The following is an 18,681-nucleotide window of genomic DNA, read 5'->3' as shown; positions in this document are numbered from 1 at the left end:
AAGGAGGCATTTACGTGGCTCAAATATGACGTGATGTTCCACGATGGTTATTGTTCGAATATGAGTAAGGGAGTCAATCTTGCTACAGGAAAAATAAACGGGCTCAAGAGTCACGACTATCATATATGGATTGAGCGGCCGATGTCGGTGATGCTTCGAGGGTATCTCCTCGATCATGTCTGGCGAGTGCTTGCGGAGGTGAGCCATTTTTCCGCACGGTCCGTGCAAGCAGATATGTACCGAGGTGATTGAGAAGCTGCAGCAGCAAGTGCCGGACATGCTATGCAAGTTAGAGATGATATTCCCCCCAGGCTTCTTCACTCCGATGTTACATCTCATCGTGCATCTCGCCAACGCGGCACTCTTGGGGGGACCGGTGCAGTATCGTTGGCAGTTTTGTATTGAGAGGAGTTCAAATATATTCGGTACAAATGTGGAAACAAAAATAAGATTGAAGCATGCATAGCTGAGGCAACTCTCCTCCATGAGATGGCGGACGCCACGACAATGTACTATGCCAATGATGTGCCCACTAAGCATAACCCGGTCGCTCGGTACAATTCCGATGAGCCCAACCGTGACCCAAAGCTCTTGATCTTCAAATATCCCGGTGGCAAGGCCGGTGCCTCAAAAGTGGAGAACATTTCGCCAGAAGAGAAGGATTGCATAATGCTTTACGTGCTTATGAACATGGAGGAAGTGGTCGATTTCATGAGGTAAAATGATGAACCAATTACTTTGCAACCGGTAACTTGGTTTTGGTCTAATACGTATTTTCTCCTTTCAGCCAATTCCATGATGAAATGTGGTCGGAAGAAATGGTCCCACTCCCACGCGGTGGTACACTCTTCCGAAAGAGGGTGCCCCGCCCTTAAATAAAAGCTTCGTGAAGCTGGTTCCATGAAAAAGTAATTTCTCAAATGTTCCTCTTACTTTGCAATCCGTGACTTGTCTTATTACACGTAACTAATGCACAAAATAATCGAACCGAACTTGTAGGGAGCTGATCCCAACGTTGAGATGACGGATGAGTTGAGATGCGTTTCCCAGGGTTTTAACCGTAGAGTCCATACGCATGAGAAGTATGATGTAAATGGGTATCGCTTCCATACGGAGTTTCACCAGAAGAACCGGCCTAATGCAAAAACAATAAATACTGGGGTCTACACTCGCGGAGCCGATGATCTTGATTACTATGGAAGGTTACAAAAGGTATACGAGTTGACGTTCAACAACGCAAACATAGAACTCAAGCTCTTTGTGTTCAAATGCCATCTGGTTTGACCCACACGGTGGAATGAGAAGCACCCCTTCCATTGGTTTAGTTGAAGTTAGGCCTACAACCACCTACAGACGGATCCGACGTCTATGTTGTGGCTCACCAAACCAAGCAAGTTTATTATTTGTCCTACCCATGTCGGAATGAGGAACTCATGGGCTGGGAAGTCGTGTTCCGGGTATCGCCACATGGTAAGCTACCCATCCCCTCCGAGGACGATTACAACAACATTGACCCGGTAACATATGAGGGAATTTTCTATCAAGAGGAAGAGCGGTTCGGGGCTCTTCAAATAGACATAGGTCTTCGGGATCTCCACAACGATGTACAAATGCGTGGTGAGACCGTGGTGGACCCGAAGGACATAGCTATGCTCACCAAGCGCCATGCGAACAAAGACAACATTGTCGAGACTCAACCGGAACCCAATGCCGACCATGAATACTCATATGATACTGATTTTGATAGTGAGGCCGAGAACCCAATGCCTAGAGATGAGAGTGGTGATGAATGGTGAGGGTCTTTTATGCTTAGTACCTACATTATCATTATGCTTAATACATACATTTGTCATTATGCTTAGTACCTACATTATCATTATGCTTAATACATACATTTGTCATTATGCTTAATACCTACATTTTTCATTATGCTTAGTACCTATATTTGTCATTATGCTTATTAATTTTCAACATGCTTATTAATTATTTTCTCTTTTCTTATGCGAGTAATTGCCCAATATGAGCGGACGGAAGGCATCATCGAGCTCCTTGCTTGATCGGATGCATCAGCGGAAGCCGGGGCCGGGTGCTTCCGGACGGAGTGGAAGACCCATTGTTCCCACCCGGCGTTACGAAGACGCGGACGGAGGACGGGGAGGACGAGGGGGAGGACGAGGCTGGAGGGACGAGGGGAAGGACGAGGGCCGGAGGACGAGGGGAGGACGAGGCTGGAGGACGGGGGGAATGCACGGCTCCTTCTAGGCCGACATTCCCACCGATCTCGGCTCGGTGGCTTCACGGTCTATGGACGAGGAGGAGGACACTAGGGAGGAGGAGGAGGACACTAGGGAGGAGGAGGAGGAGTCTAGGGACGAGGAGGCTTCGACGGAGATGGCTCCGAAGAAGTTGTGGATTCGTGGGGAAGCGCGGGTTCCCGATGAGAGTAAGGAACCTGCTACGGAGGATGAGAAGTGGCTCCTTGTCCCGGGAAAGATAGAGTAAGTAGTAAGGTGATTTCATTTTCGTTATGACACTTAGCATTTTCTAATGTTTGATAATTGTGCAGGAATTTCACATACACGGGGAAGAATGTCCGCGTGCCAGGGAGTCTGATTGGAGCTGCTATTAGGAAGTACTGGCCGGGGATGTACACTCCGGTCCTTGGGGGCGAGTCCAAGCTAGCCTACACTTGGGAAGACTTTGAGATAGCACCTTACCCTGGCTTTACTTCCGCCGCCGACGCCGTGATCAAGAAGTTTTGGGTACGTAATGCATACTCTTTGGGTTTCGTTCATATGTAGTTGATAACCCCACCGTGATAACTCATGCCTCTCACACTTTCTCGTTATGCTTGATTGCAGCGCAATTATAGGGTGGCGACCGAGCATAAGGAGAGGGCGGACGTGGTGCTCCGTAACATGTGTCGGAAGTTGACACGGCAGCGAGTGGTACAACCGAGAGGATCACGTGCATCGGCCACTTCTATGCTCGAGCAGGGCGTAAGGTACACAAAGCCCGAGATTGTGCGGGGACTCGCCCCGGCTATGACGATAGATGACTTCATGTCGGTAAGTAATTGTCAATGCGATTCTATGTACCGCGGCTAACTTGCAACTATATTGTTTGTTCTTCAAATGAGTTTTGATTTTGCGAGGTTGTACCACATTGGGCCGATAATAATAAGAGGGCCGCCTTCATGGAGTTGGTCAAGAATTGGGTCGGCGAAAACCCCGATTTCAAGGCCGTGAGCGACCGGAACAAGGCCAACCGTGGGAATCAGGGAACACACACTGCGGGGAGCAGCAGCACCGATCGCTATCGGGAGCGTCTGGTACATATAAAAATGGAACAAGCTGCATTTTTTTGATTTTCGATGATATGCATAACATTTGTTTTGTGATGCAGGGGAAGAAGCTCGGGAGGGAACTTGGTGAGATGGAAGCGTGGACGCACATGAAGCCGGTGACGCCCCGTCCGAACGAGCCTCGGCCCGCGCCCGAGATGTACTACGGCAAGGCCAAAGAGAACAAGGAAAGATCATTGCGAGGAGTACGCCAAGCTCCATCCGGAGGTGGAGGACCCTATGACCGAGCCGGTCGACGAGGTGGCGATGATGTCGGCGGGGTCCGGCCAGCCGCATGGACGTCCCGCCCGCCTTGCTCGGGGGTTTCAAGCCTCGGAGGAACTTCACGCGGATCAAGGCTACCCTCCTCCGGCAGCCTACGCTACCTCCTCGCGGACTACATGCCGTTCTCGGGTAGAGGTAGATGTAAGTCATCCACACTTTCATCCTCTGTTTTGACTCTTGTTCTCGAATGGCTATGTTGATGAGACGCATTATTTCGAAATTGTAGACTCAGCTCGAGGAGGCCTATGCGGTAGCTTACGAGGAGTATCTCGAGAAGATTAAGGAGCATGACCTTGTGAAAGATGCCTATGTCCAGGTGGACGAGCAACCGGATGGCGGTAAGTTTCAATCTCTATGGTTGCAAAACATCATAAGTCCCCATGTTTGAATCCGAGCTATCTCTCCCGTTTCTTGCGAGTTTCACTCGGTTCATGATGACCGGAGTGCGAGAGGAACCACTCCCGAGCCACCTCATCCGGGCCGACGCCGGTGTTCCCGTCCAAGGAGGAGTTCTATATCATGTACAAGCGTCGCCGTCGGCTGACCTCGGTAAGTTGCTAACTTGGCTAAGTTGCTAACTTGGTGTGACATGGCTAAGTTGCTAACTCCCTCCAACATGTAGGGATTGGGAGAATCCAGGAACGACACTCCTTGTGGTACGCCGATGCACCCCGGTCGCCATTCTCCTGGTGCTTCTGCCGAACCTCGGCATTTTTCTGGTTCCGGTGGCTCTCGTCGTGGTTCTACCTCCCCGAGCACCGTCGAAATACAGCGGCCTCACTTCACCCACTCGGAGCTAGATCGTCTGTAGCTAGATCGTCACTCGGGTGGTGCACCACCATAGTTTCTACATTGTACTAGCACATGATGACACGCTCCATCTTTGTAGTGGATCCGGTGTATGTACCATGGTCTTGTATGCTATATTTGTGCTATTTGTGAGATTTGATGCTATATTTGTGAGATTTGGTGCTATACGGTGATATCTTTGTGCTATATGGTGCTATATATGTTACCGGATATTCAATCTTATAATATGTGCATTTTGTGCGATTTTCTGAGCAAATGAGGCCAAATTGGCAAAAATCGAAAAAAGCTGGTCGGCTGTGCCGACGGTAGTCACTGCTCGAGCACGAGCTCGTAGACTGCGCTAAATGGCAGGTCCGTGCCGACGGTGACACCGTCGCGCGACAGCCCGCCCGGCTGCGCGCTTTTCCGGTTCGAATAGTCACCGTTTTGCCGCCGCCTGGAAAAAAAAGGAAAACTGTAGCCGACGGTTACACCGGCCGCACGACTGACGGGACGTTGACGGCGCCGGCGTGACGTGCCGGTTGGCTTCTGCTGACGATGGGGCGCCGACGGCCACTGTCCAGCCCGTCGGCGGCGACGACCGTGCCGACGGTGACTTGTCGTGCCGACGGCAGCGCGCGAACCCGACGCCTCGTCTGCCAGGCCGACGGAGACGCCGACGGTGACCGTCGGCAGAGCCTGTGCCGACGGTGAACCCTATTGTGCCGACGGTGCGGGGCCGTCGGTGTAGCCGGTCGTCCCCGTAGTGCGTCCTGCTCCAGCATAACTGCAACTAACACGCACGGGCAAGTTAACTGTCCCTGTCCTTGACACTGTATCCAACTATCCAAGTCGCGAGTTTCAGCTCAGACAGCTCGATCGATCCGTCGACGTGCTGATCGACATGGCCAAGCCAGCGACCAATGACCGCAACAACAGACGGAGCGGCCACGTGGACCAGTCAAGCCAGCGAGGAATGCTGCCAACAAACAGCCACGGCCCAACAAAATTAAATTACTCTGAGATAGGTTTCAGGAAGAATAACAATGGTGCATGGGCACGCAGAGGAGACGTCCCTGGATAATTGTACGGATCAATTAAGCTCTCAGCTCAGCTGCTGCATAATGGTGGCTGCGCCGCATGATTATGTCGTGAAAACCCATGTGAAGGTGTGGAGCTATGGCCATCTCATCAACAAAACTATTCCAAAGCCAGGGGAGCGAGCGTTCAATCGGTACACAATTGTGGAAGAGGAGATGGGGAAGTAGTAGATAGATAAATCTTGGCTATATATCCTTGCTCATACAAATTTTACATTGGTTGACTTCTAAAAAAACATAAGCCTTATTCATTGGAACGGAAGATAGTATTTGCTTTTTAAGAAAACACATGTAAGGGTACCTTTTTTCCCGAGAAGTAGGAGTACTCCACCGTTAGGGATTATAACGTTTGTAGGTCAATTCGCTAGGACCAAAAAAATCCATAAATATCCTTATGAATTACTACATACACCAACTGTTTTAGCTCAACTGGTTAACCCAGCACCTGAGTTCAAATCCTCGTGAACGTGAATTTAGGTTCCTATTTATACTTGAGACTCAGGCTAGATCTGATACTCATGCAATTTATCTTGAGGACTATGCTTTAATTTGTCATCATGATTAAAAAAAATCTTAGTACTCATACCTATGGCTATGTGTATCCCTAATTAGTGCAGAGGTCAGGATGTGAAATTCTCCCCATTTTAAACATGAATGGTCTCTTTTACTACCGGAGACCCAACGTGAGCCTATGCATGCTGGATGCCGTCGGCTAGAAGCGGTGGCACGGGCTATATATAGCCAGGCTTGTTGGCGTCCTATTAAACGACTTTCGGATGCATAAGCATGTCTCTTTTCTATTATGTTGGCAATTTTATGTGTACATGCTTTGTGATTCGTGAGTTGTAAAACTTAGGATTATATTTCATTGGTAATGGTTTTGTGCATCGATTGATGTAGAGGCCGGGGTCAGCCCTTTCGAGAAAAAAAAACATACACCAACCTTTTTAGAGGAAAAAAGAAACATGCTTTACATGAGAGATGATGATAAATGAGAGAGCCCTTATAATATTTAACAACTTTAAAAAGCTTGTACTCCTTATAATTTATAATCCCTAACAGAGGAGTATCCCTGTTTGCGATTAGTTCAGACAATAATGAAATCAGTAATTATTACATTATATTTCAGATAAGGAGCTTGTAGCATGTAATTAATGCCATTAAATTAATATTTAAAATTATATGTTTGGGATTTCATATCAAATCACATACTAATGGACTAATAATGGATGATCAATGTATTATCTTAATCAAACAAAACATGTACTAGTGTAAATTCAAACGCAAAAGGTAGTATGCAAGATCAAGTCGACCTGAACGTATGCATTTCAAATTTTCAATACTCCCTTTCCTACGGGCAGCAGCCTCCTCGTTCGTCTGGATTTTGAAAATATAGAAATAGAAAAGAAAATAGGATTGGCATTGCATGCCATATGACATTCTATAGGAAATAAAAAGGACAGAATCTGTACGTATCAATACATGTTTGGTTGGACGCTAGCAGTAGGTGGCGGTTTAGTTTCCCTGAATTTTATTTTTCAGCACTGGAAGTTTCGGGTCTCTTCAGCTATGTGTTTTCATAAGATGCCGCGATGAGATTCTCATCACAACATCTTATGAGTTATGAAGACTCTCATGAAGAGAGAAATACAAATAGCGAATGGTTTATGTTTATTTTTTCGGCGGTGAGAGAATATCTCGCGATTGTTGGATGCGGTTAATGCGACATCTGAGAATAAGCATTCCCATTCGTTTCAATGATTCCCCTTGTTGGGTTTGTTGCTTAAGGTGAGTGTTTAGTTTCCTAACTTTTTTCACGTTGAGTGAAGTGCTGGAGGATACGTCCAGCGACCGGTGATGATGCATACCTGTATTGGTACAACACATGCGATCCAGTAGGCTGTCTTAGTTAGATCGTCAGGTCCGGTGGATACGTCCATTCCACATTCCGTTCAAACTTGTACAACGGCTGGTTGGATCGACCGTCCAAATCGGCCGGGTCGAGGTCCAACTGCTGCGAACAACGACCTTCTTTCGACGTGGCCGCACCCATCGATCCTTGGCACAAATGCACAATGCAGTATCTCACCATCGATCTCCCTTTTACCTTTGCATTTGATTGCTAGAAATCATTACACGCACTAGCTGAGATCACGAGCTCCTTGTTGGTCACGAGCAGCAGTAAACTAGTAACTGATGCACGAGCTCTCTGCTGCCATCAAGTGTTAAACTACACAGAAGCCGAGCTAACCATGGTGGCCGCCTCATCTGTTGGGATTAATTTTACAAGCGTCCCAACATAACTTTTTTTCTAAACCATGTCTAACTGCTCCAACATACTTACAGGCGAGTCAAGTCTTAGTTTCAGTTCAGACAGCTCGATCGATCGACGTGCTGACATGGCCAGACAGGCGAACAACGACCTCAACTGCAGACGGGCCGGAAAGTAATGCAAGGGTGTTTGAGAACAAATACAAGCCAATCAATGTGCTTCTTGATCAGATCAAAGAACAAAGATGAAGCAAAACAATGGTCGTTCGCCAGCAAGGGTCGCCTCTTACTTCCTGGCTCTTAGAGCATCTCCAGTCGCGTCCCCAAACAGCGCCGAATCGAGCGTTTGGAGGACGTGTTTTGTTCGTGTTGTGTTTGGGGGACATCGCTCCCCAGCCGCGTTCCCCAAACACCGCCTCCAAAAAAATTTAACATTGAAATACATTTTTTTTGTTTTTTTTGCATTTTTATTTCAATAGAGAAGAAAACATTCCACAAACTAATACATAATTTGGAACATGGTTTACACAAACTAAGACATAGTTTGGAACATAGTTTCCACAAACTAATACATAAACCATAGTTGACACAAATATAAAACATTGCAAAATAACGAAACCTAACTAGTATTGGCATCGCAGATTTCGTGTGTGTTCGCTGCCAAGAAAGAACACTCACAGACACACCCAGTCACCTAAACTGGAAAAATTCAGCTGTTGACGGTACCCCTGTTGGTTCTTTCGAAGAAGAACAACCAGAAACCTCCGTGCCTATTTTGGCTGCTAAGAAACAACACTCAGTCGTCATCCTCCTCGGTGTTGTCGATGTGGTAGTGCCGGCGGCAGCGCGTCTCGTCGAACACATTGACGCTCATGTCGGCATCGCTAAGGTAGGAGAACATGAGCACGAAGTCGCCTTCGAGGTGGTGGTAGCGCGCGAACTTCTCCCAGCCGGTGTGGAGGTACATCTTGCCGCGCGCGTCGAATATCACGTCCACAATCCATCGGCAGCAGCCGCATGCAGCCTCCCACAGATGCAACGAGGCCGATTCATCGCCAGTGACAAAGTCGGTGAACTTGTCCGGCAGCCTCTGGATGCCGAGTGGGTCACCTTTGAGGACGACGATGAACTCGAACAACACTTGCCGCTCCTCCTCCTGCAGGCCCGACGGCGTCGCAGGCGACGACGAGCGTGCAGCTCTGCCGCGGCCACGACCACGGCGGCGACCTCGGCCTCCGCCTCTACCAGACATGGCATTGACTCTTGAGATGGTGGTGGCTAGGATTGGGGAGAGAGGCGGTAGGGTTTGTATGTGAGGGACGATGAGAGAGCGACCCTTTTTATAGATCGGAGGGAGGCGGGGGAGCGGTGGCGCTCATTAACGCCGGCACGCAGAGCTAGGTGCGACGAGACGCTTCGCTGCGCCTCTGCGGTAACTGCACCGTCGTTGCGCGCCAATAACTTCCGTCGCGAGGTAGGCGACGGTTAGGTTAAACTTCAATGTGCCGCTGACGCGTCGGTCCCGCCACTCCTCGCCTCGCTTTTCGTTGTGTCCGGTGTTCCCGGAGCGTCCCTTGTGTAGCGGGGACGGGCTCGGGGCGCCGGACACCGTATCGGGCCGCGCCGGACAAAAAGAGGCTTTGGGGCTGATGTCTACGCACGCTTCTATTCTTGTAGACAGTGTTGGGTCTCCAAGTGCAGAGGTTTGTAGAACAGCAACAAGTTTCCCTTAAGTGGATCACCCAAGGTTTATCGAATTCAAGGAGGTAGAGGTCAAAGATATCCCTCTCAAGCAACCCTGCAATTAAGATACAAGAAGTCTCTTGTGTCCCCAACACACCCAATACACTTGTCAGATATATAGGTGTACTAGTTCGACGAAGAGATAGTGAAATGCAAGTGATATGGATGAATATAAGTGCTAAATGCAATCTAAAATAAAATATAACAGCGAGTAAATATGCAGTAAAATAGTAAATAAACGATGATTCGATGCTTGGAAACAAGGCCTAGGGATCATACTTTCACTAGTGGTCACTCTCAATCATACTTTCGGACGTCGACCACCGTGCCAAGCCGCCGCGTCCTCGCCGCCGCGCACCAGGCCGCCGTGAGCGGAGGAGGGGCCGCCGTGTCTAGGCCGCCACACGCCAGGCCGTCGCCGGACGTCGACCACCGCGCCATGCCGCCGCGACTTCGCTGTGAAGCAGCAGGCCTCCATGTCCACGGGAAGAGATAAGGCGTGGTGCTGGGAAGAGATAAGGCGTGAGGCTCAGTAGGTGGGCGATGGGAAGAGATAAGGCTGTCCACGGGAATAGAGAGAGGAAAAGAAAAAGGAAAGGAAGAGAGAGAAGAGAGTAGAGAGCAGAGAGCAAAGATGGGTAAAGAGATCTCGACCGTTCAACACTATGAATCAACGGCGCGGAGGCACGATCCGCGGGATTCCATTTCCACCAATCACGACGCAGAGCTTTTGCTGTGTACTAAACAAGCACATGGCCCATGGTCTTTGCCGTGCAAACCATCTGCGCGCTCGGCAAAGGTGTCTTTGCCGAGCGGCATCACTTTGCCGTGCGCAGTTATTTGACTCTGACGTGTCATCTGGTTTTGCCGTGTACTTTGCTTCCTCTTTGCCGTGCGTTTAGTCATTCTTTGCCGTGCGATTTTTCTTTGCCGTGCGTTTAGTCATTCTTTGCCGTGCGTATTTTTTGCATCGGCCGGCAAAGATTTCTTTGCCGTGCGAACCGCGCACGGCAATGTCTCGCCACACGGCAGTGACACTTTTTGCCGTAGTGCATCCCCACCTACAAAATATAATAATGCATGCCTAACTTCTTGGTTGATGTTGATCGATGTACTTATGAACACCAACCATATCATGGTTCAGCCGTTTTGCAAGCCATCCACGATTTCCTCTTCTCTCTAATTTCAGCGCGTTGTCAGCAGCTGATGTATATATTTGTGTTCTTGATCAGTATCTCGATCACATATGACTGAACAGATCTAAAGTGTCAGACTAAGTTCCCCCTCAAGCTGCATGATAAAAGGCAGACACAGGTTCAGAGCGAGAAGACAAATAGCCTAACGGTTAACCCGCAACAAGGCTGACCACTGCTCTCCTATGGGTGTTTCCTTTAACAAAGGAACATCAGAAGTGTTTCAGTTATTCTATAGGCTGAGCATAAAATGTGGAGATTTAACTCAGCCTTGGTACCTAGTATTTTTTGTTTAGAAAACTTAGTTATAAATGTTATACTTGCAGATAGAAAGCTAAGATGTTCAAATCAAAGAATCAACATGCTAAAAATTGTAAAAGAGGATGTGCACAGGTGAATGAACTTCTGCTCATCCCTTTCTGCTATGCTATAAGAGCTGGAATTGTGATATCTACCGAACTGTTCATACCCTGGATAACAAATAACTCACCATATCGCAGGCCCCCTGCAATATTGGGGGACACATTTTTGCAGCCAGTTCCAACAAACACTACAATATCTACGGCTTGGACCCATAGACCTGAAATCTCATACGAAAGTTTAAATTTAATTAAGACAAGCTTAAGATTAATATTCAAGAATGGAAACGTTTCAAATCCCTATTATTGCATTCAAGAGCTACATTTGAAGTTCTGAGATTGGAAGATTTACTATTGTGTAATTGAAAGGATACAATGAGAAAATAAATCCAGGCCACACAAGAAACAGAGGCCATGATATGTAGGAATAAAATAAACACTATCAAAAGCATCGACCTTGAGAACTTGTCAGTTATCGGTCATCAAAATGTACCAAAGACACCCCTTTCATGATATTATGAAATTAAGGAGTACGGGAACTACCCAAGTTATAGATGTACTAAACATTAGTGATATAGACCAAGGATTATATGTCGAGAAGAGGCCATAAGCAAGAAAACACAACATGGTCCCCTTTTCAACAAAGATTTGAGAGGCAGAGTAGGACCAGAATTTATGTAGCCGATCAGGCTGGAAATAAAAAGGCTCTCCTTCATATCATTACGGTGCCCTATGAAAAGAGAATGAGAGTTAGTATTATACCAAGGTATTGTCCGTTCCCAATAATCATCACATATACCTATCATAAAAAAATTATGTAATAACAAATCCAATACCATTGGCTCTTTTGGAATCACACAGAGCCCGGCTTAACTACGTTTTAATAATGCTATTTTTAAAATGTTGTTCTGTTTGGCAGAAACATGGAAAATATGAGTGTTATTCATGAGTAAAAGAATATATGATTGGCAATAAAAGAAGATTAGAGATCTTAGATAGTATATTCACCATGAAATAATTCCACGATTATTCTTGTTGATGGTATTGATTCGCTGAACAATTTTAATGGGGTTAACAATTGAAGACGTTTGGAGCAGTAGTGTCATCGCAAGTTAAATCTGCAAAGAATTACCATGCACACATTTGATGCCTTCAAGCTTGACCGAGACACACGCTACAATTCTATACAGTAGTACTTTCAATAATGCCAGGTAAGCAGTCCTCACTCACCAAGAGCGAGTTCCACGCTTTTGTGCATGCAAAGTTGCTCCAAGCAAGGCCTACATCTACATAGTACATGGATAGAAGTAGGGGAGTGTACCTCATTATCATTTCAAGTATATTATAAAAAATAGGTGTCTATTAAATATCTTAATCTTGGCATAAAGAACACTAACCTGTCTAGGAGCCATGGATGAACTTCCGACAGGAACGCTGCAATTAAAGTGAAGAGTCAGTAATAATACTCCAAGTATATGCTTTGACTTATTGAAACATCATCCAGCTTAACTATGATATACACTAAAATTAAAATGCATTACGAAAGAGCAAGTTGTTATCACAGTAGAAACCTTCATAATTTTCCAAGGAAATCAAATCTCATGGATGGATCCAAGCCAACTCCTATGAAGTGGACAGCTCTTGAACCAACACATTTGTACCTAGAACACAAATTCATGATACAATAAGTACACTATATGCCAATCTCATGGATGGATCATGAATACTTCAAACATGGCTGCAAATAAACATCAAGCGCGCTTAAAAGAACTAAAGGGCAACTCATATGTAGAATAAGGTGTCCAAAGTTTAAAGGGGAAGATAGAGAGGAATGGGTGTGGTGCTGACCTGCGTCTCGAGGCCTCCATTGCCGCACATATAACAGCTACTGCTGACGTGCTCGTGACACCAGCACTCACGTCGAGACTCACTTGCCAAGGCGCCGACATTGGCACTGCTATGTTTGAAGTTTGAACCCAACCAACTAAGCAAAATGTAAAAATTGCCAATTACTCGGATATTGTAGGTGCAACATTTCATCATGCAGCTTATGTACCTAAGTGAAAAGCTAACATGAGGGTGAAGAGCACATTGTACATAAAAAATAGTGGGTGTTGCATGCTGCTTGTGGTACGACAGGCTGAAGAAAATCACCTGTAATCGCTGGTCCTCTCCACCTTCCTCAACCCATCACAGCACGGATGAATCCTTCTGGAGTCTTCCCAACCGAGAGAGGGAGCAGATTCTGCAATAGGACAAGTCAGAAGGGGAGGGGGATAGAGCGGGGGGAGGTGGTGCCCCTCCGCTGCCGGTCCGCCGCCGCGTGCAGGCCATAGTCTACGAGCCCTCCACGTGACTAAACTCACCAGAGTGACAACTTGCGCTGAATCCGGAGGTGGTTCCCCATTCTTCTAGTCTTCTTCACGCACCTCCACTGCTGCCGCTCTCCTTCCGCCTGCTTGTCGTTTCTGCTGAGCTCCTCCACAGCCTCCCCGATCCAGCGCCGTCCGTCTCACTTCTCCTCCGACCACCACCGCCGCCTACCCCCAATCTGTCCGTGGCTCGGCTCACCGGTAAGAGACAAGTGTTGGCGTAGACTGCATGTCTGCACGCCGCTGAAATTAGGAATAGTGGGAAAGTAAGTTAATCTGCAATGGACCACTCCAACTTATACTTGGATAGTATTATATGAACCTTTGATGTCTTATCACAAGTATTATGCTTGGAAGAAACTACAGAGGAACCTATGACCATGATGGGCACTAACTCGCAGGTTTGCAAAACATAAATGTTATATATTCTGATTAGAAGGTTCATAATCATGTCACCATATATAACTATCACGAGGATAACATAAATTATAAAAGAAAATTGCATTCTCAAACACTCTCCAGTTCCAGAGAAGCTCACTTATCTTCAACTTGTTTCTGAGGAATGTATGTCATGAATAGATGATTGCTGCAGTATTGAAGTTTGTATTCATTATTCATCTTGGATAACATAAATTGGAAAAGGGCACTACAATTCAATGGAGAGATCTACTAAAATATCAGATAACATAAGTATTGAAGTTTGTGTCATGTATAATGTTGTTGATGATGATAGAGTTATCCAACTTTTAAAGTTCATGTGCACATTTAGCATACGTAAGTTGACCGGAGGCTTTGAAATTTTTGACATTCTAAGCTTTACCTGAATGTGTGGTAAAGAAAGTAAGTAATTGAGACACTCTTATATGTTCAGAAAACCAAATGCATTACTTGATAACATGTAATCCTGCACCGCATTTGTTATAGGGATGGCAATAGCCAAACAATCTATTGTAATACACTAAATTCATAGCCAAGAGACTTCAAAATCAAGTATGAAACACAAGGTATGAGGTTGGTGTTAGAGAAGCTAAGATCATTCGTTAATCACTAAAGATACATATGGTTGATTTGTCTTCACCAAAGAGAACTTGAGACCATAGCTCAATTGGAAGACCAAGCTCTGAACCTAGATCACACATTATGGCAACCCCAGTTTGGACCACCTCTCCAAACATAAATGTTCACCACTGTAGCCTTTGATTTGGATTCCTGGCACTAGATTTTTTAGACGAAGGGATAAAGATGGGTGAGGATTTGAATGTACACCGTATCAAAATGATATTCAGAACAGAGAAAACAAATATGCAGAAATAGTGAGCCGTAGGATTCCAAGTTTCTTACATCCAAAACCAATCTAGCATATTGCAAAACCTCCTCCTCTTTGGGAGCTCCACTGTACCCTTCATAATTTCTTAGCTCTGCGGCATATCCCGAATCTCGAACAAGGAAATAACATTGATCTGTTATCATCTTAATTAACTTTTACAACTTATCTAAAAGACTTGGAAGAAAGTTAAGTTTACTGTGTCAGCAGATAGGACACTCGCACCACCACCTGCAATCAGTGTCCAAATGCGACCTTTCAAGTTCAGAGCGTTAAATTTTAGTGATGCACCTGTCTAAAATAATGAAAAATGTTATATTAGATGTATCTACCTTCAGTACTAACTGAAGCAATGGCATATTACGTCTGTATAAATGAACTTAAGACAAAATGTGTACTCTAATAATATTCATGGGAAGCTGACTTTAGAAGAAAAAACGAAAAGAACAAAACATGTGTATACCTCCTCATCCAGTTCATGGATATAACCTTTTTGAAAGAGGCTCATGACTCTTCCGAAAGGCAGCGGGAACTCAAGGTTACTCCACCTGTAAATTGAAAACAATGGTCAGAATGATATGTTCAGAAAAAAGACACTACTCCGTAAGTTATACTCATACTTCTTCAAGTTCTTGAAAATAGTTGTGTCATCCAGTTCACCTATGTCCACAGGGTATGGTTCCCAATTTATCAGGATCAATGGATTCATCTCCATGAATGAGAAACCCAAGTCTGCAGTAAGAATAAATGGTTATAAAATGATTTTGACAGCAAAGCAATAACTTTAGTTTGTGTGCATAGGCAAGTGCAGGTATATATCAGTCAACCAGGCATTCGCAGGAACAAAATTCAGTCAAACATAAACAGACGTACTTAAATAAAACAATGGGACTGAAAAATTAAATTTGGGATAACTCACAAAAATTACATATGAATACAAAGTCTGCACTATAATACCAATGATTGCATCATGAATTTCGGCCAAAAGGCGGAGTGTTTTAGCATGATCAACTTGACATAGACATTTTTTCAAATACCTTGTATGCAGAAGGATTGCCGATGGCTGGGACATACACCTCTTCAATATTTAACAGGGGCCTAAGCTTACCTCATCACAAGTGTAGGAGGAGATATGGGGATGGCTGGTATGGCGCTGCACCGATCCTCTTTCTAAAGAGATTCGATTCGGAACTCTTATATGTCCAAGGTCAATATGGAAATTCTTTCAGAGGTTTTCCCTTACTTTGTCCGTGTCAACAAACAATTCGAAATACCTCGACTTTTTCAGAACAGGTCCGAGTCAAATAGCAATGATTCGAAGCACTTCTTTTTCCATTACAAAGGACGGGCGAGGAGATAAAAGAGAGACGCAGCTCGAACCGTGTGGCCGCGTCGACGTCGCTGGCGTCGGCGGGAGCGGTGGCCTGCGTCCCTCGGCGATGTAGGCGGGGACGGCGGCGCGCGCGAGGTCGGCTACGGTGGCACCGGCGCCCAGCACGACATGCTCCTGCCACAGGCTCCGCTCCACCATCACGTTCAACAGCAGCCGCGTGAGCCGCGGCGCCGGCCTCTCCTAAAAAACCGCCGCCACCGGGTTGCCCAGCAGCGCCGCCACCGTCGCACGGGATGGGGGTCGCGCGGGTGGAGGAGGAACCAGATCGCGTGGGTGGAGGCAGAGGCGGCTAGGGGGCGATCAGAAGAGCGAAGGGGGCGTGACCAGGTTGGCCCTGGGAAGATAGGCCGCGGCTGGAAAACGAGAGTGCGAATTGAGGCGACGGCCTGGATGTACGTTCTTCATGGATTTTTCCTGTATGATTTTCTTGGATGGGGATGGGAATCGAGTTGGGTTGGTTAATCTTTTCACGGATGAATTTCGCTGTCAGAAGTTTTTCCGTTAATGTTTGGCCTTGATCCGCTCCATTCTACTAGATGTCAGTTCTGTCGCATGGGAATATGTTTTGGATGGTGTTCTTGATCAGATCTGGCCGGATCCATTTTTATAGGAACAAGATTCCATGTTTGTAGGCATATTCTTATTGCGTGATTTGTGGCCAATACTAAATAGATTAGCAATTTGAAGGAAATCCTCTGTAAAACGATTCAGTTAAAGTAAAGCTCATTGTGCTTCTTCAACGAATAGGAATCATCGTCTATCTGTGTTCACTTGCTTACTTGCTTACTGACCAAATATACATCTTGGGATGCTTCTAGATCGTCATGAGGGCATCTTCAATGGAGCGACGCAAATAGATATTAAGTGACCGTTTGTGTCCGTGTGGACGAAAAATACGTCTAAACACTGCTCCAGCGGGTGACGCATAGTGATCGGACCGTCCGCGGCGACGCAAACGCGACCCAAATATGCGGCACATTTGCGTCTCCGTGGACGCTACGCGGCGCGCAAAGTGACCACGTTGGTTGCATCCGGAACCGCTAGGCAGTGACTAGGTAAGTAAAATATTCGCCGCCGTCATGTTGACGTGGTAGCGGGCCCTGTCCTTAGCCGCAGCGTCCGCCAGCTCGCGGTTCTCCTACTCGACCCGCGCGGGATCCGGTCCCCTCCGCGCGACCGAATCTAGGTCGAAGCACTGGTACGCCCGACTCATGGAGATCGCATGGCTGCGAGCTTCCTCCTCCGCTGCCAGAGCCTGGCGACGATCGGCTTCCCAGGTAGGCTCTCGAACAACGCGAGCAGAGCCTGCTGCTCGTCGCCGAACTCGAAGCATCCTCGTCGTCATCGTGGATGACGGCGTCCGTGGGTGGGGCCGCCGGCAACGGAGGAGCCGCCGCAAGGGCGGAACTACCTGTCGCCATCTCCGCCTGTGCCTCCGCGAGCTCCGCCCTGGCCTCCGCAAGCTCGGCCTGGAGTTTCGACCTAGCGTCAGTGATTTCTGCCATGGTCGTCGCCCACCGCTAACGCTCTAGCGTGCGCCCTACCGCCTCCGCCTCCGCAACCTCCGCCTCCCGGTGCAGCTGCTCGGCCTAAAAGGCGTCGGTGGCTAGCTGCTCCTCCTCCTCCGGGTGCACTTGGTGGCACATCTGAACAACTTGATCCCAACTAAGGTTGTGTTTGGCCATGGATGGAGGCTAGGGTTTAGGTTGAGGTGTGCCCGTCACCCCCGCTGGTGTCCACCATATATAGCCACGACTGGGCGGAAAATGGCGTTCGCGTGCACGTTGTTTCCCGCGCGCGAAACGCCGGCGAAACGCGCCAAACTGTTGGGCACGCGCGGGAATGACCGTCATCGCGCGGGAACCGGTAATCGCCGGTGCAGGTCTCGACGGGACGTTAAACCGCCATTAACGACCTTGACGGTGTCTGTGCTAAAAAATGCGTCCGCACCGTTGGGTACCCGACGCAAACGGTTCTCATATATTTCTTCCTATTGAAGTCTATTAAATAAGAACGGAGGGAGTATGTCATTGTATTAATCAATATTACACTTCCAAATTGTATTGTACTCGCTCCGTTTATAAAAGCATATCTTAACTTTGTTGTTTGTACACCTAAAACATGTCTAGATATATGCATATTTTGACAAAGTTGGAACATAATTTTCAGAATGGAGGGTTTAGTATTTATTCTTCCTTTGTAATGTATTTTAAAAAGTAAAACCGTAGCAACGCACGGGCACTTTTACTAGTAGATTTAGTCTTTTTAAGTAGTAGAGATTTACTAGTAAGCGTGTACGTGCCACGCACGTCTAGGCTGAAAAAATTTGATTAACTTTATCAAAAACTCACTGGCCCCTGAGTGTCCCAGTGCTCACGCAGTTCCTTCGTCTCGTGGATGCGTTGCAGCTCGTTGTCTTCGCCCCTGGCACCCCAGACCGAGTTGAGTGGAAGTGGAGCTCGACGGCTGAGTACTCCGCGAGCACGGCTTACAAGGTTTTTTTTCCTCG

At 46.9% G+C, this 18,681-nt stretch overlaps 1 long non-coding RNA gene across 10 annotated transcripts; it reads right to left on the bottom strand.

The window, feature by feature from the left end:
* Positions 1-10,725: 10,725 nt before the first annotated feature.
* LOC124669316 lies at positions 10,726-16,171 on the bottom strand. Of its 10 annotated transcripts, XR_006992133.1 has the most exons (11): positions 15,400-16,171; positions 14,797-15,327; positions 13,450-14,670; positions 13,238-13,328; positions 12,932-13,067; positions 12,655-12,744; positions 12,481-12,517; positions 12,314-12,369; positions 11,751-11,813; positions 11,215-11,304; positions 10,726-10,821 (listed from the first exon to the last, which is right to left on the bottom strand). It is a non-coding gene; the product is annotated as an uncharacterized LOC124669316 (long non-coding RNA). The 10 variants fall into 10 exon arrangements; XR_006992132.1 differs by lacking the exon at positions 10,726-10,821 and having other exon boundaries at positions 10,979-11,304; XR_006992130.1 differs by lacking the exons at positions 10,726-10,821; positions 11,215-11,304 and having other exon boundaries at positions 11,355-11,813; positions 13,450-13,698; positions 14,534-14,670.
* Positions 16,172-18,681: the final 2,510 nt, after the last annotated feature.

The sequence above is a fragment of the Lolium rigidum genome, chromosome 7 (genome assembly GCF_022539505.1).
Source record: "Lolium rigidum isolate FL_2022 chromosome 7, APGP_CSIRO_Lrig_0.1, whole genome shotgun sequence".
Taxonomy (NCBI): domain Eukaryota; kingdom Viridiplantae; phylum Streptophyta; class Magnoliopsida; order Poales; family Poaceae; genus Lolium; species Lolium rigidum.
This window is presented reverse-complemented; position numbering and strand designations above follow the sequence as displayed.